This window comes from Mesoplodon mirus (genome assembly GCF_964341445.2).
Source record: "Mesoplodon mirus genome assembly, chromosome: 17".
NCBI classification, from domain to species: domain Eukaryota; kingdom Metazoa; phylum Chordata; class Mammalia; order Artiodactyla; family Ziphiidae; genus Mesoplodon; species Mesoplodon mirus.
In genome coordinates this window covers 3,151,766-3,179,528 of record NC_138993.1, presented here as the reverse complement: position 1 = coordinate 3,179,528, position 27,763 = coordinate 3,151,766, and the positions used below count along the sequence as shown (strand labels likewise).

Here is a 27,763-nt window from a genome sequence, read left to right as displayed (position 1 = left end):
TTACCTCCTGCCAACCATGGAGGGCAGGTGATTGCCTGAGGTACGTTTCAGCATCCCATCCTGTTAGGCGCCTGATGGGTACGTGGATACTCTTGGTGGGGGGACTTTGTTCAGGCAGGGTCTCCTTCTTGACCACTTTCCAGACTAGCCCTCCATCCCTGGATTCCAGAGAAACAGAACAAGTAAAATAATTACTGCTGCCTAAGGCTACATACACATACTATATAACTCCAACTATATGACATTCTGGAAAAGGCAAAACTACAGAGATGGAAGAAACCTCAGTGGGTGCCAGGGGTTAGAGGGGAGGGAGGGATGAACTGGTGGAGCACAGAGGATTTTTAGGGCCGTGAAACTATCCTGTGACAGTGTGGTGGAGGATGCATGGCATTGCGTCTGGCAAAACCCAGAGAACTGTATATGAAGAAGCGTGAACCGCAGTGTAAACAGTGAGCTTTAGTTAATAAGGATGTATCAGTACTGGCTCAGCAACTGTAACAAATGTGCCACACTGATGTAGATGTTAGTAATAAGGGAAACTGTTGGGGGTAGAGGGGTTATGTGGGGACTCCCTATACTTTCTTTTTTTAATTGAAGTATAGTTGATTTACAATGTTGTGTTAGTTTCAAGTGTACAGCAAAATGATTCAGTTATATATATATAATATATATATATATATATAACTGAATATAATATATATTCTTTTTAAGATTCTTTCCCATTATAGGTTATTACAAGATATTGAGTATAGTTCTCTATACTCTCTATACTTTCTGATCCATTTTTCTGTAAACCAAAAACTGCTCTAAAAAATAAAGTCTATTAACTTAAAAAGTATATACTTACTGCCCTTAAAGAGCTCATAATCTCTTTGGTCAGTGCTAAGACAGCCATGTGTCTGAGAACATATTAGGGTGTCACTGACTATGAAGTCATGAACCCTACCCAGGAAGCCAGGGAGGCTTCAGAGGGGAAGTGGGCTGGAGGTAAGCCAGACAGTCCCTGGTGCCACCAGGCAGATGTGGGTTTGCCTGCAGATGTGCTCTGAGTGGTGGTTTATGTTCCACACTCTCTGCAGGTCAGGGGATGCTGGACTCTACAGAGATTCTCTCATTTCATCCCCGCTACAGCAGGGCTATTATTTCTGTGTTACAAGTGAAGAAGCTGAGGTTCAGAAGAGCTTGTCCAAGGCCACCCAGCTAGTGAAAGCTGAGAGAAGGGGGAGTCTGGTGACCTGCCTGCCCCTGAAGCCAGGGCTCCATCAACCGGGTAGAGATTACCTCGGGGAGAGGGTTAGGGGCATTCTGTGTCACATGCAGGGGTCAGAGGGGAAAAACAAAGATTGGTGGGTAAGGGCCTCAGTCAAGGTGATTTAATAAAGAAGATGGATTTCAGGAGTAGCTTGATCAGGCAAAGAGGAAGTCTGTGGAGAACCATTCTAGTCATCTAGTCAATGTGCATTCCCAGTCCCAGATTCACGGGGTCTTTAGAGCTGTGAGAACCCCTTTGGAATAAGGACATTGTAGCGATAGCGACTCCCCTCCTTATCCGAGTGGCTTTGTGTAAATCCTGGGCAGCTGGTAAGAGCTGGGCACCTTGTGTTACTGTCCCCTCTGCCCTGTCTGAGGGCGGCCCTGCCCGTCAGGTTCCCTCCAAATCCAGGTGTGAGAGCATCCCTTTGCTGAGCACAAGAGGATGGCACTGCAGACAGACGCTGGGGCGGGCTCCTGCCACGTCTCTCACCTTTTGTCGGCCTCTGTGCCCCATTCCTGGGCAAAGAGCAGGGAAAACTCCCCCTGCTCTTCCCCTAATAGATACTTATGTGCCAAAATAATTTGATGAATGCCAAACATTATTCTTTCATTCTAGGAAACTTAGATATCTTCTCTAATAAACTGTAGAAGACAGCAAATCCTCCTTATCCATTCTAATCAATAAAAACAGCCACCGTTTACTGAGATTTAACCACGTGCCAGGCTCTGAGCTGGGATATTATCACACTTAATCTTCACCCCAGGGTTTCACAGATGAGGCGGACTCCTGGGGCCCCAGGGCTGGAGTGGAAGACCTGGGCTCTCGGGTCTTACCTTCCACCGCAGGGGCCAGCCCATCCCCCTCGACCCCCCCCCCTTTACAACCAATTAAGAAACAAGACACTGGAGACGGACAGATGAAGATAAAAATGTCAGTGATATCACCAGTCGAGTCAGTTGGAGAATGTGACTTTAGGTTTGAGAAGAGTTCTTGCTAAAATTCTGAGTGCCCCCTGCCCCCAGCCAGCTGTAGAGCTTCAGCCACTGGTTCCACACCTGCCCTCCACCCCGCAGGTGACAGTCACGGACTGCAGATGGCTCCCTGCAGATGTCTGGGTGGAGAGGTTAGAACGGAGTGACTCCTCTGTGCTTCCGAAGAATTACTGTTAAATTAATTACTAATAAATTAGGTCTGTTCTATCAAGGTAAGTGGACCAGTGGGTTCCTCCCACCAGTCAGTAACTTCTTCTTTGGTGCAGAGGGTGGGGCCTGAGGCTGGAAGTGTTACTTTGTGGAAGCTCCTCAAAGAGAAAAATCTGAAACGCCAAGAAAGGAGTTTCCTTACTGCATGAGTCAGCTCAGGCTGCCAGGACAAAATACCACAGACTGGGGGGCTTAAACAGCAGGAATTATTTCTCACAGTTCTGGAGTCCAAGATCAAGGCACCAGCAGGTTCGGTGAATGGTGAGGACCCACTTCCTGGCTTGCAGGCGGCCACCTTCTTGCTGTGTCCTCTCATGGTGTGGAGAAGGAAAGAGAGACAGAGACAGAGAGAGGGCTCTGGTCTCTCTTCCTCTTCTTATAAAGGCACTAATCCCATGATGGAGCCCCACCCTCATGACCTCATCTAAACCTTAACAGTCCCACCTCCTAAAACCATCTATTGGTTGTTAGGCTTCAACATATGGATTTGAGGACATAATCATTCAGGCCATACACTTCCCTCCCTTGTCCTGTGTGACCTTAGGTGAGTCTTTCAACTTCTCTGAACTTTGTTTTCTTCATCCATAAAACGGGAAAGATAATAGTACTCTAAGGGCTGCTTTGAGGCTTTAAGTAGAGAATGAATGTAAAGGGCATAAAACGTTAAGTGCTCAGAAAGTGTTAACAGAGGGACACATAATTTCAGAGATGTTATTGTGTGAAAAAAAAGTGCACCGTCGACTTGATGAGAGCCGGTGGTTTGTATCAGCGCCGGTGTACAATGACTCTTTGGTGAGAGCTTTGCACTGACTTCTAACAGAATTATAGAGTTTAAGCTGCTGGTCAGAGTTGGGTACCAGCAGATCACTAAGAGAAAAAAGTCCAAAGAAACCTTTGGAAGTTCCCGTTGGTGGGGAAGGTAGAATGCAGATGTCAGCTTTGTTTGCAGGCCTGTGAGTGATGGCTGGTCGTGTGGGCAGAGAGAGGTCACTGTAGGAGATTTAGAGCCTTTTTACGCAGAAGCCACAGTGACATTCCCCATGGAATGAGGGAGGCTGAAGGAAACTTTGAGATGGCTGGTCCGCATCACTCATTTAGCAGATTAGGAAAGTGAGAGCCGGAGAAGTCTGGTGATTTATTCCCTCGATGCGTGTTCACTAGGGCTGGCTCTGGATGTGGAGCACCCAGTCTCTCCATGTCAGGTCCTGCTTTGTCCAGTAAGTTAATAATCTAAAACCAGAAATAGCTTTTTATCTCAGGAGCTCCAGAGTCCCACTAAAACAAAACAAAACAAAATTTGTATTTTTTAAAGGACAGGAACTAATAATTATTAAGCACCTGTATGTATTATACCAGGAGTCTTATATTGCCTAAAGTTTGGTATTAATATTTTCCGACCAATCCAGAGAGGTGGGTTTCCCTTTTCACCGAAGGGGAAGCTGACAGTCAGCAAGGTAAAGGGCTAGCCCAGGTCACAGGTATCAGGGAAGCAGGCCGAGTCTTTACAGCTCTAGAGAAATCGTTGACCTGAGAGCCAGTGTTCATGTAAATATTAAGAACAGTTTCCAGGCAGGCAGAAATGATTCTCTGAGACACAGATTTTTTTTTTTTTTTTTTTTTTTTTTTTTTTGTGGTACGCGGGCCTGTCACTGTCGTGGCCTCTCGCATTGTGGAGCACAGGCTCCGGACGCGCAGGCTCAGCAGCCATGGCTCACGGGCCCAGCCGCTCCGTGGCACGTGGGATCTTCCCGGACTGGGGCACGAACCCATGTCCCCTGCATCGGCAGGTGGACTCTCAACCACTGCGCCACCAGGGAAGCCCTGAGACACAGATTTTTTAAAAAAGAATAATCAAAAATTTCTCCTCAGATTTGTGCTAATTCCAAAGAGCTAATTTAAAAACTATCAATTTAGCCCTCGATATCCTTTTTTTAAAACAGTACTGAAATAGACGTCATTTTTAACATTTGTGAGAGCTTCATGCAGGTTTCGTTAACGTTATAGAAAGTAGAAATAAAATGAAATATTTGATATTAGCCTTTCATTCTATGTCTCTAAAATTTTCCATTGCTTATTTATTTTAGGTTGGCCAAAAAGTTCGTTTGGGTTTTTCCGTAAGATGTTACAGAAAAACCTGAATGAACTTTTTGGCCAACCCAATATAATATGTTTCTGCTTTAAAAATATATATTCACTGTCAAAAATTTGGGGGGGTTTCAAATAAAGATCCAAACAATAAAATAAAAACTTGCCCATATTTCCACCACCCAGAGATAATGACCATTAGTATTTCGGTGTGTGTGCTTTAATTAATGGGCTGTTATTTTAGAGCAGTTTTGGGTTTACAGGAAGACTGGGAGGAAAGGAGAGTTCCCCCATCCCCCCAGTTTCTCCTGTTACGGGCATCTTAACATCAGTGTGGCACATTGGTTGCGATTGATGAGCCAATATTGATACGTTATGATAAACGACTTTACATTAGGTTTCACTCTTTGTGTTGTATATTCTACGGGTTTTGACAAACGCATAACGGACATGTGCCCACCGTTTTGAGTATCACACAGAATAGTTTTCCACTATTTAAAAAAGCATGTATAGAATTAATTTTGACTTTTCATTGTGTAATTTAATATTTGTATATGTTCTTTAGTTTTTACATAGTGGTTATTCTTCTTTGATTATAAAAGTAACATGTATAATTATAGTGCTGGCAACACAGAACCACTCAGATGAATCATCTAAAAGACAGCAGTTTTTAAAAGAATGTGTTTATTTTATGAATTCCATTAGGTGCACATCAGGAAACAATCATGGAACTTTTAGGGCCCAGATCCTTGCGCAGAAGGGTTTCCTTCATCTCTGCGGCTTTCCTTAATGATTGCGCCATGAGCCACCCGGGAAGGGTGAGAGTTCTGAGTGTGTTCACCCAGACAGTCCACGGAAGACCTGCTCTAGGTCCTGGGGAAGTGGGTAGGTTTAAAAGTCCTCACCTAGGGTTTTTTTTTGTTTGTTTTTTTAAATGAATTTATTTATTTATTTATATTTTTGGCTGCGTTGGGTCTTCATTGCTGCGTGCAGGCTTTAGTTGCGGCGAGCAGGGGCTACTCTTGGTTGCGGTGCGCGGGCTTCTCATTGCGGTGGCTTCCCTTGTTGCGGATCATGGGCTCCAGGCGAGTGGGCTTCAGTAGTTGTGGCACGCAGGCTCAGCAGTCGTGGCTCGAGGGCTTTAGAGCGCAGGCTCAGTAGTTGTGGTGCACGGGCTTAGTTGCTCCGTAGCATGTGGGATCTTCCCGGACCAGGGCTCGAAACCGGTCTCCTGCGTTGGCAGGCGGATTCGTCACCACTGCTCCAGCAGGGAAGCCCTCACCTAGGGTTTTCTTTTTCACGAAAAGTGTAGCCAGGGCGCCTTGGCCTGGAGTGACCTCCACCCTGGCAGAGGTGGGGCGAGGGGGCAGTGAGGGGCGGTTGCCTGGGTGACGCGGCTGCCCCTCCCGCCCAGGGCCGATGCTGGGCGGTTGATGAGGTGGAGGGGAGCCGGGTTTAGGGGGCCGGGCTGGGGGGTGATGTCATGGGTTGCTGGGGGTGGATGGAAGGGAGCCCGGCTGGGGGGTGTAGCTGGGTGGATGAGGAGTTAGGGTCGGGGGAAGTGTAGCGGGGCGGGCATGTGGTGGGGGGATATCCTCGTGGTGGAGCAGGGTGGGTTGGGAATGTCTGCGAGGATGGTGGGGACAGCAGGGCCGCTGGAAAGGTAGCCGGGGACGGAGGGGGCTGGCGGGGAGGAGAAGAGCCGAGCCAGGGGCGTGGTCTGGGGGCTGAGCTGGGGGCGTGGCCTGAGGCAAGACTGGAGAGCCCAGCCAGAGGGGTGGCCTGGAGCCAGGTGTGGCGTGGCCTGGGGGGCGTGGAAGGAGAGCCGGGCCGGGGCGTGGCCTTGGGCCGGGCGTGGCATGGTCCGCGGTGGTGGGGTGGAAAGGTAGCTGAGCCGGGGGCGTGGCCTGGGGCTGGGGCGTGGCCTGGGTTCAGCGGGGGCGAGGCCTGGGGGGTGGAAGGAGTGCAGGGTTGGGGGGCGTGGCCTGGGCCTCGGGGGCGTGGCCTGGGCCGGGCGGCAGCGGCGGGCTGGCTTCAGAGCCGCGCTCCTCCCCCGCAGCCCAGCCCGCCGCCCGCCCGGAGTCCGCGCACCCGAGCGGAGGCTCCTCCGAGAGCCCGGCGTGCTCGGATCTCCGCGGCGCCAGGACCAGCCCTGGGTCGCCGGGACGTCTTGGATCGGCCGACTTTGGAGGCTCCTTCGAGCGGGGCCGCGGTAGGTGAGGCTGCGCCGAGGCGCCGGGCGGGCGCCCGGGTGTTGGCGAGGAGCCCGAGCCCAGGAGCTGAGTTACCTCGACGCCAGCCCCGCAGCCCAAACACCGAGTTCGCTTGGTGAGCTCGCTGCGGGGCTGGGCGGCCCGAGGGCGAGGGACCCCCGGCCCCGCGCGCCTGGGAATCCCCAGACTTGACCCGCGCCCGCCGCGGGCTGCGGGCGGGACAAAGGCGCGGGGCGCCCGCGCCGCCCAGGGGATGCGCTGGAGATCTCTCCCAAAGCGAGTTTCTCCCCGGGTGCCCCGGGCCTCATCTCCCGAGAAAGGCGGGACCCTGCGTCCGGCGACCCTGAACTGGAGGGGTGAGCTCCAGGGCTGGTTTGCTTCCACTTACGTTCGGCGAGGTGAGGGAGTGGGCACGCCAGCCCAGGGGGACGCAGACCAGCGCTGCGCCTCCGGCCAGGGAGCTCAGGTGACCTGGGCTGGAGGCCACCATCCGGCTGGGCAGTCTGAGCCCCGGCAAACCTCCCCTCCCTCCAGGTGCGGAAAAAAGGCCAAACCAACCAACCATACAAACAGAACTCTCCGTCAGTTGCTTCCTAGCACTGGACAGTCTTGTTGATAAACAAAAGAATAACTTGAGTTTATTTAACACTTGTTACCAAGGCCATCTAAATTCATACATCATCCGCTCCTCCTCCCACGGTTTTCCCTGCGTCTCACCTCATTTTCCGTGTTGCCTGGTGTTTTCTACCCTATTAACCCCTCCAAGTCCCCAAGTACTGTGTTCTTCTGTAACAGGTACAGAAGTTTCACCCGTTTTTTTATTTTTCCTAACAAATTCTCCGTTTCCATGCCCGCTTCTTGCAGACTTCCCCACCGCAGTGTCCTCCGGGGCCTGGTGATCACCGTCCTCCCTGCGCTGAGCCTTGGTCTCTGCCCCCTCCCCCCATCCTTTAGAGTTTTATGTGACTGTTTCTTACCCAGCATTCTAATTCTCACACCCCTCCTTTGGTCCCCAGATTTGCCACCTTCCTCCCACTCAGGCTGGCTGTCTGCCTTTTTGCCTGTGCTCCCGTGCTGTGGGCTGTCTTGCCTTTTACCTACTTCTCCCTGTGCTTTTCCCGCCTCCAGAGCACACCTTGTTTCAGTTCCTCTGGTTGTTGATTTCGCTGCTGCATCACCACTCCTCGGTTCCCTTTCTTCCCTTCCAATCGGTCCTCCATTACCCTGCAGACGTCTTTATTTCAGAAGGTCTGAAAGTGTAACAAGTAGGCAACCAGCTTCCCCAGGACCCCTGTGGACGTCAGGACCTTCCCATCTGCTCCTGGTTCTGTGTGTGTTCTTACTGAAGAAGTAGTACCGTATGTAGACCAGTTCTCCGACTATGTTGATATTGATGTTAATATGAAGAGTAGGTAGCAGTTGTCAAACGCTTAGGAGCCAAGCAGTCTTCCAAGGGACGTACACGCAGTAATAACTCACGAATCCTCCTCGCTTCCCTGTAATGTCGATGCATTCCTAGCCCCATTTTACAGATGAGAAAGGGGAGGCTCAGAGAACTTTAAGTACCAGGCCCAGTTTCTCGTGGCTGTGTGGTGGGAGAGCCCCTCTTCTCGCCAGGCGGCTGCGCTCCCAGGCCATGCTAACTTTGGAACTCATACGTGGGCTGGGATTTGGCCTTGGAAACGAGGTCATTATTTGCGTGTTTTACTTGGTCTGCAGTTTACAGCTGTTGAGGGCATAATATCTATACTGTAGAGCAGTGTGTGGGGAAAGCCTAATGCCTCCTGTCCCTCAGAAAGACTGGGGACTCTGCCTGGGCTGGCTTCCAGCTCACTTTCCTGAAGAGACCACCTGGCCCCCTTGGCTACAGGAAGGCTGGAAGAAAGCTTCTTGCAAAGACCGTTGCCAGCCGGCTCCTCCCCTGCAATGAGAGGTCAGTTTCACTTTAGCTGGCCAGATCTTTAGGGTCCTTGAGAGCCCTGTGATGTGGTGAGTCTTGTTTATTTCTGTTTCATTATACAATTTAAAGCCTTGTTCCTATATCTCCTTCACCTTCCTGAAAGTTGGAGGCAAGTGTTTGTTCTTTGGCAGATACTGAAGCAGAGTGTTGGGAAAGTTTTATACTTCCATGGCTGGAAGGGGCCTTACATTCCACAGACGAGGAAACTGTGGCCCAGAGAAATAAAATGATATGTCCAGGGCAGGCAGCGGGACAGTAGATCCCCGACCTACCGACCTCTGGTTCAGGACTGTCCATGCATGGCCCTGCAGCTTGGTGGGGTGACCTCTGGGCTTGCTGTGAAAAGCAGTGAACGAACCCTTTCCTTCCTGAGCTGAGAGGCATTGGGAGGATTCATTTGGAGTGAAAAATTGTCAGTGGGTTCTATTTTTTTTTTTTGGTCTGAAAACTAAACATTTAAAAAATGTTTGCTTTCGATATACGTCATGGCATAAATGGGATCCTAAAATTGCAGAAGTATAAATTCAGATGTTTTTAGAAAGAAATATTTTTGTTTTCCAGAACATGAGGCAGGAACGCCAAGCATACATTGCTTTCTAGAGGCAAATCGTACAATCCATGGCAATTTGAAAATCAGTAACTGGAACGATGAATTGTATTTTCATTTGCAGAGAGAAAGGCCTTAGTACAAAGCGCTCATGTGATTTCCTCCATCTCCGCATCTCAGATAAAACAGGGGTGAAGGGGGAGCCTGTCCCGTTAGGTGCTGTCTCTGTGTTGGCTCTGCCACGCCCCACCCCCGTCTCCCCCTGGCCTCGGGCTCCCAGCCAAGCTCCCCCATTCCCAGGTCTGCTCCCTGCTGTCTGGTTCATCTCTTTCTCCAGGAGCCCTCGGGGAACCTGGAGGGTGCTGCTCACCCAGGATTGCTCAAGGTTCCATAACTGCCTTTCTTGACAGAATCCAGCCCTAATGCCCTAAGGTGTGTGTTCCATGTAATTAACTTCTCTCTGATGCGCCAGAATGAGATGGGTGGCTCGGTGAGTCCTTGGGAGAATTGATGAGACATTCACTGTCTGTGTTCTGTGGTTTGGATGAGGATCATCGGTGTAACTGCGGAGCAGGTTAGGTTTACCGCTCCCCTCGCCCAGGGGAAGGAATCGAATGTCCTGGCCACAGCCCCGTAGGAAGAGTCAAGGCTGAGATTTGAACGCGAGGCTGCCAGGCCCAGGAGATCCACACGCACGTCTAGCGTCTCTGCTCTGAAGCCCATAACCCTCCACAGCAGCTTCCCAGAGCCTTCTACGAACTAGAGGAGGGAAAATGAGGGGCACGTGGGGCCTCGCGGGAGTCCCGGACCAGCCCTCCGCAGTCTCCCTTCGGGGCCAGGGGCGCTTTCTGACTGTGGGCGGCAAAGCCCCAAGTGGACAGAGATGGTCCTTGGTTCTCATACATGGCTGTGGGCACCTGCTGTGGTCGGGATGTCAACATTTGTGGCCACAGGTAATGCTCTATCCTGTGCTCGTGATCTTCAAATATTACCTCACCTAACCAGGACCTTAAAGGACCTGATTTCTTGGCCAGAAATAACCTCTGCCTGTTTCCATGACACAGGACTGCTCTTTGTCACCGTGGAAGCAATGCAAGCTCAGCGTTGTCATTTCAGGGACTGTGTGCCTGACTCAGGACATCTTTTGCTCTGGTCAGATCTGAGCTGGACCCCTAATTCTCTCTCGGGGTTCAGCCTTGGGCCTGGGGATCTCTAAGAGGACCCTTCCTGCTAATCTGGGAGAGGGAGGGGCCAGCCTTTTCCTTCTCCCATTAGCACCGTTACAGAGTTTGTTCCCTAAGCCTGGCAGGCTGTCCTTAGAGAAAAACAGAACTCAGGTCCGAAAGGACTAGACTGGAAGGTGTGGGTGGGCGAGATGTGGCCTGCAGGAAACTGGGATCTTTGCCCGCCATCTCTGGCAGGTGCGGGGTGCTGGGGCCCCACGTTTGTTGTCTTAGAGCAGAGGGGGCAGGAGGCCAGGGAGGAGATGTGTTCCTGGTATCGGAACTTTGATCACAGGCTTTCCTGGCAATTACTGTTCTCCATAATAGAAGCAGCAAGCGGTCTTGTGGAGGAGTGTTAAAATTACAGTCACATTAAACGAGGTCAGGCCCTACTACGTCACCACCACGTGTGCTGTGTAAAAAGAGAGGAGGCCCGAGTCCTAAAACCACTTAACCCATGTGGGCTTTGTAACTTGTCCACTTCGGATGTTGGGACTCTGCGGCTGAAAGGAAAAACAGCTTCAGAAAGTTTGCTCCCTTCCCCCCTTCCCTTTTATGTGCTGGATGTTGGGGATGGAACCAGCCCCTGCCCTTGTGGAGGCTCACACTCTCTCCGGTGGGAGTGGTCGGCATGTGAAAGGAAAGACCTGTAGCAGGCGAGGGATCAGTTTATGGGGAGGGCGTTAGGGGAGCCCATGGGAGGCCGAGGATCCAGGAGGGCTTCCTGGAGGAGGAGCTAACCACAGCCAGGGCTGAATAGGAGGGTGCAGGTTGGGGAGGGGGCTGACAGAGGGAGGCATTGTAGCCTCTGGGGACAGAATAAGCAGAGGTGGGGACACGGACCCCAGCTCGGGGATGCGGGACCCTCAGACAGTTCTGCCCATCATTCATGACTGTTAACCATTTGCCCAGAGCAGTGGTTCTGCATCTGCGTCTGCACCAGCAGAGAATTTGTTAGAAAAGCAAATTCTAGGGCTCTCCCCTGGACCCACCAAATTAGAGTTTCTGGGGTGTGTGTCTGTATTTTAACAGCCTTCCAGGTGGTTTTCACACACGCTGAAGTTTGAGAACTAGTGCTTTAGAATGCATGCTTTTCAGACACCCTGAAAACAGCTGCTCTTCATTGCTACCTGGTTGTCCTTCAGAGTGGCTGTGTTCGGGCCTGGTTGGACGTGTCACACCTCCCTCGAGCCATCAGCTGTCCAACCTTCTCGTTCTTCTCCACCGTGTACACCCTCACAATTTCTCTTGCCCGCCCTGCTTCATTTCATCACATACTAGTAATTTATATTATTTCTATGACATGATTTCTTAGTGTTTGGCGGTCGTCAGGTAAACTGGGTTCAGGTTCCAACCCTGCTGCTTGCCCACCGTGTGACCTGGGGGAGGCGTTGACCTCTCTGCCTCAGTTGCCTTATCTGAACAATGTACATAATGGTACCCATCTCTTCACTGAGTGTTTCAAACTTTGCTGGACATTGGAATTACCTGGGGGGTCTTTAAGAAAGGTTGATGCCTGCTCCCATCCCCAAATTGTAATTGGTTGTGGGTGTGACCTTGGCATTGGAATTTCCCAGGGGCAGTGAAGTTGGGAACCACGGTCACAGGCTGTGGTGCGGATGAGTCCCCACTTGCAAAGTGCTCAGAAGGGGGTCAGGCCTGGCTCCTCTGTCTGATGGGGGAGGGGAGGCTCTGTTGGTTCTGTGATGGTGGGGGAGAAGGTAGAGCTGTGTCGCTCGTTCTATGAACACTTGTTGGATGTCGAGGGCCTGTCGGTTTGGGGATCTCCTGGTGACTCCGTCTTGTTCTGAGACTTAGGAGGTGAAGTAGCCCAGCACAGTGGGTCTCCAGGTCTGATTCTCTGAGCATCCGCTGGGCAGGACTACAGAGGTCCTGCGTGAACAGAGCACAAGGGCTGCCACCCCCCAGCCAGCATTCCCAACACGGGACACCCTTTTCCCTCCTCTGTGCAGAATAACATGAATTTTCGGAATATAACCAGCTTCTAAAATCATGAAGGAGCAGTGCTTTTCAGTGAAAATGGGAATCGGGCCCCCCTAGGGTTCTGACCCTGCTCTAATCTGTCATTTGAACTTGGACCCCAGTCTTCTAAATTTATTTTGTTATTTTTGGCTGCATTGGGTCTTTGTTGCTGCACGCGGGCTTTCTCTAGTTGCAGCGAGCGGGGGCTACTCTTCGTCGCGGTGCGCGGGCTTCTCACTGTGGTGGCTTCTCTTGTTGCGGAGCGCGGGCTTTAGGCGCGCAGACTGTAGTAGTTGTGGCACGTGGGCTCAGTAGTTGTGGCTCGCGGGCTCTAGAGCGCAGGCTCAGTAGTTGTGGCGCACGGGCTCAGTTGTTCCGTGGCACGTGGGATCTTCCCGGGCCAGGGCTCGAACCTGTGTCTCCTGCGTTGGCAGGCGGGTTCTTAACCACTGTGCCACCAGGGAAGTCCCAGACACCAGTTTTCAGACACACAAAACATCTCTGGACTTGATCTCTCTTTGGCACCTGAACTGTCTTCTGGGACAGTGTTCCCCAACCTTTTTGGCACCAGAGGCTGGTTTTGTGGAAGACATTCTTCCATGATGGGGCTGGGAGTTTTTCCAGGATGGTTCAGGTGGTATTGTGAGCAAGGGGGAGCGATGGGGGGAATGGGGAGTGAGGGGGAGCGAGGTGGGGGATGGGGAGCGAGGGGGAGCGAGGGGGAGCGAGGGGGGATGGGGAGCGAGGGGGAGCGAGGGGGGATGGGGAGCGAGGTGGGGGATGGGGAGCGAGGTGGGGGAGGGGGAGCGAGGGGGGATGGGGAGCGAGGTGGGGGATGGGGAGCGAGGTGGGGGATGGGGAGCGAGGGGGAGCGAGGTGGGGGATGGGGAGCGAGGTGGGGGATGGGGCGTGAGGGGGAGCGAGGGGGGATGGGGAGCGAGGTGGGAGATGGGGAGCGAGGGGGAGCGATGGGGGGAGCGAGGGGGGATGGGGAGTGAGGGGGAGCGGGGCGGGGATGGGGAGCGAGGGGGAGCGAGGTGGGGGATGGGGAGTGAGGGGGAGCGGGGTGGGGGATGGGGAGCGATGGGGGGATGGGGAGCGAGGGGGGATGGGGAGCGAGGGGGAGCGGGGTGGGGGATAGGGAGCGATGGGGGGGATGGGGAGCGGCAGGTGAAGCTTCGCTCGCTTGCCCGCTGCTCACCTCCTGCTGTGCAGCCCGGTTTCTGACAGGCCTCGGACCGGTTGGGGACCCCTGTTCTAGGATCTAAATGTCACTGTGTTATAAATTATGTATTTCTAACCGTTATTTGAATAACATACAGTCTTTTTGCATACCCTGTCCTGTCACATATTCATCCTACCTTCATTCATTGTTTTATTAATTCAGCAAATGTTGATGAGTATCTGCTTTGCATCAGACACCAAGCTGGCAGTTTTATCCCTTATTTCCTGTGGAAGGACAAGCATATCTGTCAGCATGTAGAAAGTGTTTCTTTAGGTGTTAGTTCATAGCTGCAGCCTTCTCTGTACCTGTCTCTTTTGGTGACATAATTACTCCACTTTTAATAATAGAACATCTGAAGGACATTTTTCATGTTGACTCCATGGGCCTTCTTTGAACCCTGCTGAGATTAATTAAATCAAACCCCATGCAACAATTATCCTAAAATATCCCGACAAGTTATTAAAATCCAGTTTGCCTGGAGCCCGGAGTCAGTGACCCACAGTCAGTACCCTCAGGATGAAATCCGCAATCCAGTTTGAGGTCTGGGGGTTCCTGATTTCTTTTAGTCCAGAGTCCGTCCTAGTGGTTCGGCCAAATTAATTAAAGAAATGAGAAATAGGGGAATTCATATCTCGAGTTTATGATTTGTTCTCTTTCTGTGGAAAAGTTAGATTCTGTTTTTGGTTTTGTTTTGCCATGCAGGGCATACAAGGAACTGATGTTTACTCTTAGGTTGCCCCTAGTACATTTAAATGTGTGTTGCAAGTAGAAATAATTGATTCACTATATTTGTTCTGCTCAGGCCTGATTACTAAGTGAAAATCTACCACCGGGGAAACTTTTGTGTAGCCAGCACACAAGTAGCTCAGTATTATGGTAAAGACTGGCCTCCATTGTGTGGTCTTAACATTATCAATGGTGTTACCCACAGACTGAATAGGCTTTAGAAATACAGGCCTTCACAGGAATTGCCTTGGCTTAAATGTTCCATGGAGCCTTCTGAAATAACATCCCCCAAACCTTCATTTGAAACAATAAAGAAGGAGGGGATATATGAATATCTACAGCTTCAGTTATATCGAAAAGGATTAGGTATTTAAAATGAGAAAAGTTAAAAATATATTTTAGCTTTAAGAATCTGAGGTTAAGAAATAATCCAAGATACATTGGGAAAGTCAACAATATTCTTCAAAATGGTATGTTCTAAGATCTGCCAGACCTGCTTTCTCTGCTTTTTCTACCTTTGACTTTTCTGAAACAAATCTAAACTCCCCAGAGTGGATTGAGTGGCCCATCTTACTGAAGAGCCTGCTTGTTTTATCAAGTCAAGCCCAGCTCTGGTGTTGGAGCATCTCTCTGAGTCCTCAGGCTGCTCTGCCAGAACCGTGGTGTCGTGCACTTCCCAGAAAAGGATGGGGGACTTCACTGTTATGGCCCAGCTCCAGTTCTGGGGTGTGTGTGTGTGTGTAGGTCTAGGGTAGGGCCAGCCTGTGTGCTCTGCTGAGTCAGTGTGTCTTGGAACCAGTGACGTTCCTGCCTAAGCGCCTAAGTTGGGTCTAGACTCCTGGCCTCCCTAAGAAATGAAGCAGTGGAAGTCTGAATAAGGAAAGTGGCAGCCTCTTTTGAAGATTCATTTTTTGATGACGAGTCATGGCAAGGTGTGAGGAAGAAGGCTGATTTGTAAACTTGCAGCTTGTGGAATTGGGCTGAATGTTGGGATTTTCTTTTTCTTTTCTTTCTTTCTCCCTCCCCTTCCCTTCCCTCTTTTTCCCCCCTGAACCATGAGGCATGTGGGATCCTAGTTCTCCCGACCAGGGATCAAAGCCACGCCCCCTGCAGTGGAAGCGCTGAGTCTTAACCACTGGACCGCTGGGGGAGTCCCTCTATTCGTGTTTTCAACGTGTTGTCCTCGCCCGACAGCATCAGTGTCAACAGCTCCGCTCACAGTTGAGCCGTCTGAAGGCAGACCCTGTGCCCAGACTCAGCTCTTGAACTGCCGCATGCCTGGCAGAGTGTCCTGTGCTCATGGATGGTGGCGGTGCTCACTGGGACGAGGGACGGTCCATCCATAAATGCGGTCGTGGTTCTGGCGGGGGAGGCGCTGGCATTGTCCCGTCCCGGCTAACTCCTTCCCTCCAGCCTCGCCTTCCGCCTTCCCTTGTTAGATTCTGCGTTGGGTTGGAGGAGAGTGATGTACGTTAACCTCCTCTGGACTTTCTCTCAGGCTAGAATCTTCTGCTTCCAGGGACGGGGTACGCAGAGGGATGGAGAGGGTGCTCCGTTAGTCCCCGCTCTCCCCCTCCATCTGCTGGTCTGCGCCTCCCATGGCTCCACTCAAAATTAGGAAAAGTACTCAGGCTGAGAGAACACCGTCTGCCTTCCTTCTGACACAGAAGTAACCTCGTCGGAGGAAGCAGGAACTCTCCCTGCTTTTCCTAGTCTTTATTTCTAATCTGACCCCTCATCCAAGGTGCTCACCCTGAGTGGGTGCCGACCCAGAAGCCTTCAAGTGGGACACGGAAGCAAGAATATTCTAGCATTACAAGATCAGTGCCTGCAGGGGGACAGGCCAAAGTGTACAGTACCACTGCCGCTGCCTGAAGATGTCCGAGTTGGTAATGTGGCTCTTACATTCTCAGACCAGCACATCTGAAGGAAGTCTATCACACTGATTTCCTGGGGGCTGTTTCCAAGCCTGCTGAGATTAATTCAATCAAACCCCATGCAGCAATTATTCTGAAGCAAAATGGCTTATTAAATTCCGGTACATATGCTGGATTACTGAATTTGTATTGTCCAACTAGATGATTACGTTTTTGTTTGTTTCCTACTATAGGACTTTAATATCCTTTTTTTTATTTCTGTGGGTGGATACAACCAACTTCTTTTGGTTATTCTTTCCTGCTGGGATGAGGAGTCTCTAGGGAAGAAGGAAATGCCTGCTGTCAGCAGGACAGTACTGTTTTCTAGGCTTTCCTGGAAAGTTGTTTCTGTAGAACTAGGTCTTTCTCTCCACACAGTGCCTCTGTTTTTCTTGGGCTGGGGATTTTTAAGAAGGCTTTGTGTCAGTTGGAACACTTGTCTTCTGAGATGAAGATAGTGGCCATCTGTGCAGATCGGTCCAGGAGGAACAGAAGGTTGGCTCAGCAGGAAGGTTCCTGGTCCCTTGTCACCCGGACCCGGGGCAGCCACTCCTCTGTGTGTGCTTCTGGGTCAACTAAAAAGACCTGGGAAGCACTTCGGTCATTATTGAGAGAGGATTTTTTTAAAAAACATAATGCTGTTGGAATCTCGTGTGTGTGTGTGTGTGTGTGTGTGTGTGTGTGTGTGTGTGTGTGTGTATTTTACTGTTTCTTCCAAACAGAAGAGTTTCTTTCATGTGATTGTTTTAAAGAGAACTGGTCATGCAGTGACCAGTTATTACACATGACATGCCTGGCTAGTGAACTTTTCTCTTCCTTGTACAAACTCACGGCTACAGGATTCAGGAAGAATTAACTTGGAACACATTTCTCATGGGCTTTTAGATGGAAAGGTATTTCCCCGTTGGGAGGATCCCACAGCTTTTACCTTAGAGGAGTGGGAACTTCAGCCCCATGTCGGGATCCACTCACTGAGGGCTCGGGAGGAGATCTGGGTGGTTTCGGGTTCCCAGGGCAGGGTGCAATCTGAGTGCAGAAGCCCTTGGAATGCGCTGCCCATTGGCCGCCTTGTGTGCTCCGTGCTGCCTTGGCAAGAGGCGGAGGGAGATGGGGGAGTGGTGGCCCTCATCTCAGAACCTGCGGGACAGATCTGAGCACCTGCTGCTTCTATGTGGAGGACCAGATGCTTGAAATGTTACCGGGGTGAGGTGGACGGTTTCAAAGAAGTGGTTATAGAGAGCTGGTAACTACGGTGATGGCCCAGCAGGGAGGTGGCCACACCTGCTTGCTGGTGCTTGACGGGGTATCTACGCGGGAATTCAGACAGACTTCTGGCATCTGTCCTGGGCTCTCTGGCTGAACCTGTCTATGTCAGTCATGAGGTTTGGATGGTCAAGGAAAGGTCTCTGTAAAATACCCAAGTCCTGGTGTTTGGTTGTGTGGAAGACGCAGCAGTGGTGCATAGGTGGTTTTCTTTAGCTGGACTAACGTTGGTAAAAGTCAGCATCTGACACAGAAGAGGCAAGTGTTGGCAGAAGAGAGTGGGAATTCGAGAGTTCAGGCAATGTGTAATTGTATTCGTGGAGAGTTTTAAATTCTTATTTAATTTAAAATATTAAGCTTTTTTATTTTGAGATAATTATAGATTCACATGCATGGTAAAATACAGTGATATTTACGTGATATTGTACAACATCACAACCGGGATATTGACATTGATACGTGAATATAAATAACATTTCCATCACCAAGAGGGTCACTTGTGTTGTCCTTTTATTTCAAAAATGTTATAAACTTGGAATCGTACAGTGTGTTAGGTATTGCTTTTCTTACTCAACACAGTTCTCGGAAGATGATACCACCCTTTCTTTGGATATGGGCCTTGCATGTATGTTCTCTGACTCTGCAGCTTGTCTCTTTAACCTCTTAACAGGGTCCTGTGCAGAACAGAACTTTTTCATTTTGATGAGGTCTAATTTATTGATTTTTTTCCTTTTATGGATTATGCTTCTGGTGTCAAGTCTAAGAACTCTTTGCCTAGCCCTAGATCTTGAAGATTTTCTTCTATTGTTTTTTAAGTTTTATAGTTTTACATTTAAGTCCATGACCCATTTGAGTTAGTTTTTGTATAAGGTGTGAGATTTAGGTTGTGGTTTTTTGTGAGGTTTTTGTTTGTTTGTTTGTTTTTGCCTGTAGATGTCTAATTGCTCCAGCCCCTTTTTTGTTAAAAAGGCTATCCCTCTTCTGTTCAATGCCTTTTGCACCTTTATCAAAAATCAGTTGGGCGTATTGGTGTAGGTCTGTTTCTGAGTTCTCTTTTCTGTTGAATTTAGCTATGTGTCTCAGCCAATATCACAGTCTTGATTACTATAGCTATGGGTCTTGAAATTGGGTGGGTTGATTACTCCCACTTTATTCTTTTTCAAAATTGTTTTAGCTAGTCCAGCTCCTTTCCCTTTCTACATAAATTTTAGAATAATCTTCTCATATCTACAAAAAAATCTTGCTGGAATTAGGGGAGAATTGACATCTTTACTATGTTGAATTTTCCAGTCAGTGAACAAACACAATATGTCTCTCCATTTCTTTCATCAGCATTGTCTAGTTTTAAGCATATAATTTCTGTTCATGTTTGCATAGATCTACACCTAAGTATTTCATTTTTTGGAGCACTTGTAAATGGTATTGTATTTTTTATTTCAATGTCCATGTGTTCATCGCTAGTATATAGAAATACAATAATTATTTTTTTTGGATGTTTAACTTGTATTATTTAACCTTGTAGAGCTCACTAATTAGTTCTAGCAGTTTTTTGGTAGATTCCTTGGGATTTTCTATGTAGACAGTTATGTCATCTGCAAATAGGGATGGTTTAATTTCTTCCTTTCTAAGCTGTATGCCTTCATTTCCTTTTCTTGCCTTATCGCACTGGCTAGAACTTATCATGCTGTGTTGAATAAAAGTGGTGAGAGCAAAGTCCTTGCCTCTTCTTTCTGATCTTAGAGGGAAAACATCCTGTCTTTTCACCATTAAGTATAATGTTAGCTGTAGGTTTTTGGTAGATGCTCCTTATCAGGTTGAGGAAATTGCCCTTTATTCCATTTTTTTGAGAGTTTTTTTTATGTTGACTGAATTTTATCAAATGTTTTTTCTATTGATTGATAAGATCATATGATTTTTTTCTTTGGCCCATTAATATAATGAATTGTATTGATTAATTTTCAAACATTGAACCAGCCTTGGATCACTGGAATAAACCCAAATGGAATAAACCCCACTTGGTCATGTGTATAATTATTTTTATATATTGCTGTATTCTCTTCTATTTTATTAAGCATTCTTATGTCTATATTCATGAAGGATATTGGTCTGTCTGTAGTTGGGTTTTTGTTTTTGTTTTCATTTGTTTTTAGTGGTGGTGGTAGGGTACTATCTTTATCTGGTTTTGGTATGAGGGTAATACTAGCTTCATAAAATGAATGGAAAATGTCTTCCATTTCCTGGATGACAAAGGGTGGAATTGGTGTTAATTCTTTCTTAAACATTTGGTAGAATTCTTCAGTGAGAGCATTTGGGCCTGGAGATTTCTTCTTAGTGTTGAAATGACATATTCAATTTCCATAAATGGTTAAGGTCTGTTGAAGTTACCTATTTCATATTGTGTGAATTGTGGTAGTTTTTGTTTTTTGAGCAGGTGGTCCATTTTGTCTGAGTTGCCCAATTCGTGTGTATGGAGTTGTTCATAGTATTCCCTTATTATCTTTTTTTTTTTAAAGAATCAGTTTTATTTATTTATTTATTTTTGGCTGTGTTGGGTCTTTGTTGCTGCACGCGGGCTTTCTCTCGTTGCAAGGAGTGGGGGCTACCCTTTGTTGCGGTGCACGGGCTTCTCACTGCGGTGGCTTCTCTTGTTGCGTCGCCTGGGCTCTAGGTGTGCAGGCTTCAGTAGTTGCGGCACGCGGGCTCAGTAGTTGTGGCTCACGGGCTTAGTTGCTCCGCGGCATGTGGGATCTTCCCGGACCAGGGCTCGAACCCGTGTCCCCTGCACTGGCAGGCGGATTCTTAACCCCTGCGCCACCAGGGAAGCCCCCCCCATCATCTTCTTGATGTCTGCAGTGTTGGTAGCGTTACCTGATTTCATCCCTAATATTGGTAAATCGTGTCTTCTTCTCTTTGTTCTTTGTCAACCTTGTTAGAAACTTTGTAAATTTTATTACTCTTTTAAAAGAACCAGCTTTTAGTTTTACTGATGTTTGCTGTTTCTCTGTTTTCAATTTCTTTTATATCTGTTCTTGCCTTTATGATTTCTTTGCTTGCTTTGGGTTTATTTTGCTCTTTCTCTAGGCTCTTGAGGTGGGAGTTTAGACTACTAATTTGAGAAGTTTCTTATTTTCTTATGTAGTTATTTAATGCTGTAAATTTCCCTCAGAGCACTGCTTTAGCGGTGTTCTACAAATTTTGATAGGTTGCATTCTCATTTTCATTCGGTTAAATGGATTTTTTAAATTTCTCTCTAGACTTCCTCTTTGACCTGTGGATTATTGAAAAGTGTGTTGTTTGGTTTCCAGATGTTTGGAGATTTTCCTTTTATCTTTCTGTTATTGATTTCCAGTTTATTCCATTACGGTTGGAGAACACATTCTGTATGATTTCAGTTCTTTAAAAATTTTTGAAGTTTGTTTTATAGCCCAGAATATTGTCTGTCTTGATCTGTGTTCTATGTGCATTTGAGAAGACTATATATATTCTGTTGCTGTAGGGTGGAGTGTGCTATAACTGTTTAACCCTATTGGTTAATGCTGTTAATCCTGAAGTGGAGTGTTTTGTTGTAGTGATGTTAATAGTTATTATTTGTTTCTTGCTTTTGTTTTTTTCTGGTGAGGGAAGGGGAAAGAGGATTAGACAGTGAAGAATTTGAAATCATATTGTCTGGCAAGAAGAAGGAGACTAAAACTCCATATTGCCAATTTAGGGCAACTTTGACACCCATCCAAGGAAAGAGTAGAGTTTATATTCTCTGTAGGTACCAGAGGCCCAGTTTATGACACCATTGTTTTAGGATTAGAAAGTCTGAACAAAACCATGCTTGATCTCAAAATTAGAGGTCAGACAGCTAAAGTTGCTGACCAGGACTGGAGGAAAAGGATATATTTCAAGGTTGTTTACATTACTTCTTGTTGAATAGTATTTATTAGTTAACTGGCTTATTGCTTATTAAGCATTCAATCTTTAATTAGATCTAGAGCACAGTCATGGGTTTTTGACATAAAAGGTATATTATTAATCTGTTCTAAAAAGTTTGTTATGTAATTCCTCTATTCCAGATATGGTGTTAGTTCCTGAGAATATAAAAATAAACTAGAGAGACATGGACTTAAGTATTTTTTATTCTCCCACAGAAGAAAAACCTAGAAATCTCAATGGCTTCCACAAAGACTGATTACTGGAAAACATAAGAATAAATTAAACCTTGAAGATTATTTTAGTTTCAGATGCTGCAACTTAAATATGAAAAACAGTATTAAATATGCTGTGCAGGGAAACTATTTTATTACATGGTTGTATAGTCACTTTCAATTAAAAGCCTGGCATTTCGTGCAGGTTTCCTGTGTGCCAGGCACTGAAGTGAGTGCAGGAGATGTGGCTTTGCTTAGCCCCTGGTGTGCTTTTTCTTTCTTAAGTCTGATTGTTATAAAGATAGAGGCCAAGTGTAAATTTCTTAAAGTTTATATACATTTTTATGTATTATTTCTTGAGAAATAGAAGCTTCCATGTATACTGAAAATTTTTATTTTCATCATTTTTTCAGTCACACAACTATATAAAGAATATCTACGTAAGTCATGTTGAATTTAAATACAAGCAGATCCGGTATCAGTGTCAGTACTGGAGTTACCTCACATCGTTTTGTAAACACTAATTAGTTTAACCTGTTTAACCAGGTATATTCTAGAAGGGCAGCAGAGACCTTGGTCTGTTACTGTTCATGTAACACAACAAAAAGTGAGAAAATACAGTTCAATATATCACAGTGTGTGCTCTCTTTTTCACAATGACATCATAGTTTCCCTTTAATAGCTCTTTCTCAGATCACGAAAACATGTGTGTATGGAGTTGTTCATAGTATTCCCTTATTATCTTTTTTTTTTAAAGAATCAATTTTATTTATTTATTTATTTTTGGCTGTGTTGGGTCTTTGTTGCTGCACGCGGGCTTTCTCTAGTTGCAAGGAGTGGGGGCTACCCAGGAAACCAGTTGCTTTGACTAATGGGGCCAGGCCAGTCCAAGGACAGATTAAGCACACAGGAACCTGGCGTGATCCCTGGAAATGGTCCTGTCTTCTTTCTGTCACCTTGGGGCTCTTTAATTTAATCACCGTGTTTTCTGTTAATTCTCTAAAGAAGCTCCATCTGTCTAAATGAATGGTAGATGATTGGTTGATTATCTATTTTTGATATTTTACTTTTATTTTTTATTTTAAAAAATTTTTATTGGGAATTCCCTGGTGGTCCAGTGGTTAGGGCTCCCCACTTCCACTGCAGGAGGCCCAGGTTCAGGGAACTAAGATCCCACAAGCAGTGTGGGGCGGCCAAAAAAAAAAAAAAGATTTTATTGAAATATAGTTGATTTACAATGTTGTGTTCGTTTCAGGTGTACAGCAAAGTGATTCAGTTATACATACATATATAAACATATATATCCTTTTTTTACATTCTCTCCCATTATAGGTGGTTGACAGACTATTAATTGTTAAAAAATAACAAGCTCATGCTTTATTGTTTATCATTTTATTAACGAGCCTCCTCCTTTCTTCCTAGTATAAAAAGAAGCGGAAAATGGTCTATTCAGTTTCTTTGTTATTCCTCAGTTAATCACAGCATGGCAGACATGGACACCACTTTACTTCCCTGATTCACCATTATTTTTAACTGTGACATTAAGTTCTTAGAGATATTTGGAAGAAAGTGATCAAACGCCTCTATAACAATTCAGGCATGTATCTGTTGGTTTGGCTGATACAGTTTGCCTTAGATAAATCACGTAACTTCTTTGAGCCTGTTTCCCTGTCTGTGAAGTGAATCTGGCTGATCATAAGGGACCCCGCCTATTTAGTTATCGGCTGTTTTCACTGTCATCTTTGGCTGGTCTCTGAGCTCTAGTGGGTAGAGAGCTGTGGCCGGTGGTCTTTGTATCTGTGACAGCCCCAATGTTGCAAAATGCGTTTGCCTTTTGGGGCCAGGCATGTAACAGGAGCTATGCAGTTTGGATGGAAACTCAGTAGGTTCTGGCTGTCGGGTCCCAAGGGAAGATGGCCCAGTGTTAGCAAACTTTCTTATTTTCCAAGAGAATCCAGAAATCTTAATGCAAGTGAAATATCTCTATTCTTTTTTTTTTTAATGTTTTATTTATTTTATTTTATTTATTTTTGGCTGTGTTGGGTCTTCGTTGCTTCGTGCAGCCTTTCTCTAGTTGCGGCGAGCGGGGGCTACTCTTCGTTGTGGTGCCCGGGCTTCTCATTGTGGTGGCTTCTCTTGTTGCAGAGCACGGGCTCTAGGTGCGCGGGCTTCAGTAGTTGTGGCTCGTGGGCTCAGTAGTTGTGGTTCACGGGCTTAGTTGCTCCATGGCATGTGGAATCTTCCAGGACCAGGGCTCGAACCCGTGTCCCCTGCATTGTCATGCGGATTCTTAACCACTGAGCCACCAGGGAAGCCCAAAATCTCTCTATTCTTAAATATTGAAAATGAATTCGGTTTTTAAAAGACTCCCTGTATAGGCCAAAAAGGCCCTGAGAGCTGTGAGATTCACGCTGAAAGCCCGTGCCTGCCAGTCCTGAGCGTGCTCTTAAAAACATGTGTTGGGGCTTCCCTGGTGGTGCAGTGGTTGAGAGTCTGCCTGCCGATGCAGGGGACACGGGTTCGTGCCCCGGTCCGGGAAGATCCCACATGCCGCGGTGTGGCTGGGCCCGTGAACCATGGCCTATAAGCCTGTGCATCCGGAGCCTGTGCTCCGCAACGGGAGAGGCCACAACAGTGAGAGGCCCGCATACCGCAAAAAAAACCCCAAAACGTGTGTTGAATTAGCAGCAGTTTATTGAGCTGCTTTATGATATGGCTGCCACAAATAGAGATCTTTTAGAAACATCTGAGAAACATGCATCTGTCTTCTTGTAGTAAGAGCTTGTTTAACTCCACAATTGTGACATTACTTGTTTTTTTTTAATTTTTATTTTATACTGAAGTACAGTTGATTAACCATGTTGTGTTAGTTTCAGGTGTACAGCAAAGTGATTCAGTTATACATATACGTGTATCTATTCTTTTTCAAATTCTTTTCCCATTTAGGTTATTACAGAATATTGAGCAGAGTTCCCTGTGCTGTACAGTAGGCCCTTGTTGGTTACCTATTTTAAATATAGCAGTGTGTACATGACATTACTTGTATATAGTGATTAATAGGACTAGTAATAACAAGTACCATAATAAGCATGCTTACTGTGTGCCATGCAGTGCTGGGAGGGTATTATTATCTGCATAAGAAAGATGCACATATTGAAGATCAGAAAGTTTAAATAATGACCTGAGCTGACACATGCTGTCTAATGGCTGAGCTGAGATTGTAACCCTGTGGTTCTTTCTTACCGTTCCTGCCTGTTACCACCTTCTTACTCTATTAAGAATGAATGGACTGCACGCCTGAAACTAACACAACATTGCTAATCAACTATACTCCAATATGAAATAAAAATTAAAAAAAACAATGAATTGGCACCACAGCAAAGCCACCAGCCTCACTTGTTTCTTTTTTAAACAGCTTTATTGAAATATAATTGACATACACATACTACTAGATATAAAATAGATAACCAACGAGGACCTACTGTATAGTACAGGGAATCATACTCAATATTTTGTAATAACCTATCAGGGAAAAGAATCTGAAAAAATATAGATATATATGTATAACTGAATCACTTTGCTGTACACCTGAAACTAATGCAACTACAATTAAAAAAAAAGAAATATAATTGACAGACTGTGCCACTCATCCATTTAAAGTGCAGAATTAAATTGTTTTTATTATATTCACGGAGTCATGCGAGTCATCCGCATGGTCAATTTTAGAACATGTTCATTGCCCCAAAAAGAAACCCCCACGCCCACTAACAGTCACTCCTGTTTCCCCCCAAACCCCCAATTCTTTGTGCAGTTAGTTACCAATAAATAATGACTGTTATAACTGATGGCTTAAGCTCCTTTTAAAGAATGAAGCTGATATTAGCCATATTTTAATATTCATATTTAATATTTATCTAGTATTAACCATATTCTAGTATTTGTTTGAGATAATAGATGATTTGGTTCAGTATATGAAACTTTAACAGCTGATTAGCTGAAATTTTTCCTCATTAAATTCTTTGACAAAGGAGTACTCTTTTTTTCTAATAATTCTTTGGAATGTCTCTGGAAGCTGTTATAAAAGAATGTAACTTTCCCTTGAGGAAATGCCTAAGGTCATGGGCTCCAGAGTCAGCCGGCCTGGGCCCAAGTTCCGGCACTCACTGGCCTGTGATTTTCCCCGCTTCCTGATTGTCACACAGGATGAAGACCTGCGTCCTAGGGCCTTTTAGAGTGCTCAGAGAGGTTCTCCATGAGGGGCACTTCACACAGGAGCTGGTGTTCAGTACGAGCTGAGGGTTAAGTGATTGTGCTCCCGTATTCATCATGAGTACCTGGTGTAGCCTGGCAGCCAGTACATGTCTGAGTGAAAAGTTGCATTGAAATTATTAACCTACTTGTGGAAAACTCCTCTTCGGTTTCTTTCTTTTTTTTTTTTTAACCTGTAGGAGGAATCCCGCCTTGGGAAGGAAGCCTGGCAGGGTGACATGCAAGCTATTTCTAGAAAGGCTGAGTCTTCCCACCACCCTTAGTGCAAAGAGGAGGTTAGTGTGACTTCAGTACCATGATGTTTACGGTCCTGTCTTTATCCTTCCGTAAGCTGTATCCCTTAATTTTTCAAAACCTTCATTTCTATTAATTTTGGGTGCTACTAATGGGGTTATAGTTTGCCGTGCGGATTTTATCGGCGTTAGAAAATTCACTGTGTTCTGCATCGTTAAGCAGACCCATTAAACTAGGCCTAGTCCATCCAAATGCGCCCGATGAGACCCCGGGGGGTGGGCTGGGGGTGTGTACGGCAGGGACCCGCATGTCGTGGCACTGTTCTCCGTGCTGGCGGGGGGCCTCACGGGGGCGAGGGGCACCATGATTGTCATGGCTGCATTTGGGATAGGGTTTTATGGAGCTTCTCAAGAAAGATGTCTACTCACATATACTTCCTGCTCAGGGTAACTGGCCAGCAAAGGTAGAGAAAGATTTCTACATGCACACGTGACTTCCTAGCAATAAGGTTAAAGCCTCGTTTTTTTTTTTTGAGTTATTATTTCCAGTACTCTCTTGGGTTCTTTCTCTTACTGAGTCTGAATCTCTTCATTTCGTTTTCTTTCGTTTGTATGTTGAGGTTGCTTTAGCAGAGGGCTGAGTGTTTCAAAAATCACACAAACTGAACATACATTTTTCACCTCTAAGTCAAATATAATGAATACAATCTTCCTTCCACGTAGACATAACTCTTCCCTGTGGAAAATGCCATCAAAGCACACCAAGGTTGGTGGCAGAACTAGACACATCTGACCAGGCGTCCTCACTCCTTAAACTTAGGACCCCAAAACGCGTCACGTCCAAAAGTGGGAACTCTTTCTGCATGGGAAGTTTTCAGAGATTCAAAGCAAGGCATTTATTACTTTATAACGCTCTCCACTGGCTGACGGTGGCCTTACCTGTTGGCGCACCGGGCCTGGGGGAGGAAGAGAGGTGACCTGCATTGCTCTCCACACTGGGATTGGAAATTTAGAGCATTCGTTCAAATCCTGATTTTGCCCTGCACGATTTTTTCCTTTTTTTTTTTGTGGTACGCGGGCCTCTCACTGTTGTGGCCTCTCCTGCCGTGGAGCACAGGCTCCGGACGCGCAGGCTCAGCGGCCATGGCTCACGGGCCCAGCCGCTCCGCAGCACGTGGGATCTTCCCGGACCGGGGCACGAACCCATGTCCCCTGCATCGGCAGGCGTACTCTCAACTACTGCGCCACCAGGGAAGCCCGTCCTGTGCGATTTTTAAAATGATCATGTAAGCATCCTCTGAAATGGTGCTACCTGGGTTTTTCATATATTGGTTCACTTCCTACATACAACACAGTGAGCAGACATTAGTACTCGCACCCTGTGAAGGAGACTAAGCTCGGGGAGGTTAGGTAACTTGTTAAAAGTCACCCAGAAAAGCTAATTTCCTTCACAGGACTGTTGTGAGAAGTTACATAAAGTACTAAGTGAAGAGTCATTAGCTGCTTCTTTTTTTTTTTTTAAACGTATTA

The 27,763-nt window shown here is 46.8% G+C and overlaps 1 protein-coding gene across 2 annotated transcripts in view; it reads left to right on the top strand.

The window, feature by feature from the left end:
* The window catches only part of SPATA13 (spermatogenesis associated 13), a 257,109-nt gene that overhangs the window by 126,571 nt on the left and 102,775 nt on the right, over positions 1 to 27,763 (top strand). Inside the window, exon 1 of one of the 2 annotated variants that reach the window (XM_082601940.1) lies at positions 6,610 to 6,754. The exons of the other annotated variant lie outside the window; for it this stretch is intronic. The gene's annotated coding sequence lies outside the window, so the exon portion shown is untranslated. Of the gene's footprint in view, positions 1 to 6,609; positions 6,755 to 27,763 lie in introns of those variants that run through there. 2 annotated transcript variants of the gene reach the window in all.